The following is a 713-nucleotide window of genomic DNA, read 5'->3' as shown; positions in this document are numbered from 1 at the left end:
GCAGCGGCGGCGCCCGCGCCCCCGGCGCCTTCCGCCTGCACTACCAGGGTGAGCCCCGCCGACTCCTTGCGGGAACTCGGCACTGCACGCGCTTCCCTGACCCTTGGGCAGGGACGTGCCCTTTAAGGGACCCATCCTCCCTTGACAGGCTCTCCCCACCCCTTCAAGGGCCCCCACCTTTTCTGTCCCCGTCCCTGTACGGGAACTTACTGGCCCCACTCCTTGGAGGGAACACTGTGGCCCTGATGGGGGCGCTTCGTCCCTGCCCCTTTAAGAGATCCCACCAAGCCTCCCCTTTAAAGGCACTCCCTTTCCCTCGAATAGATGGAGGTGGCGGCCACTTCCTCCTTGGGCCCTGGAAGGGCCCTGCAGCCTCAGCATCCTGCCCCTTTAAAGAAAGGCCCTGCCCCTTTAAGAAGCAGAGGTGGCTGCTGCTTCCTCCCTGCCCCTTGGCAGCCTGTTTCTTTTGGATGGTCTGCCTCATAGCCTTCGAGAGGGCGGAGTCCATTTAAAGGGCACACTTCACACCCTAGCTTAGCAGGACCCGTCCTGCTGTCCCTTTAAGAGCTGCCTTTTGCTTCTCCCTCCCTGGAGCTGGAGGTGCATGGGGGTGGGTGCCCCCATCTTTTCTTTCCTGCAGACAAAAATCCCCAGGGTGTCTTTCTGTCCTCCAGACTAAAAGTGCTGGGGAGGGGGGCTGCACCTGATACCTG

General features: G+C 61.6%; 1 protein-coding gene across 1 annotated transcript in view; it reads left to right on the top strand.

The window, feature by feature from the left end:
- Nucleotides 1-713, top strand: part of KCTD13 (potassium channel tetramerization domain containing 13) — a gene marked incomplete at its 5' end in the record, with an annotated part of 9238 nt that overhangs the window by 6833 nt on the left and 1692 nt on the right. The gene's annotated exons all lie outside the window — the stretch shown is intronic.

This window comes from Alligator sinensis, unplaced genomic scaffold, assembly GCF_000455745.1.
Source record: "Alligator sinensis unplaced genomic scaffold, ASM45574v1 scaffold1121_1, whole genome shotgun sequence".
Taxonomy (NCBI): domain Eukaryota; kingdom Metazoa; phylum Chordata; order Crocodylia; family Alligatoridae; genus Alligator; species Alligator sinensis.
The sequence above is the reverse complement of the archived record's forward strand: the minus strand, read 5'-3'. Positions and strand labels throughout refer to the sequence as shown.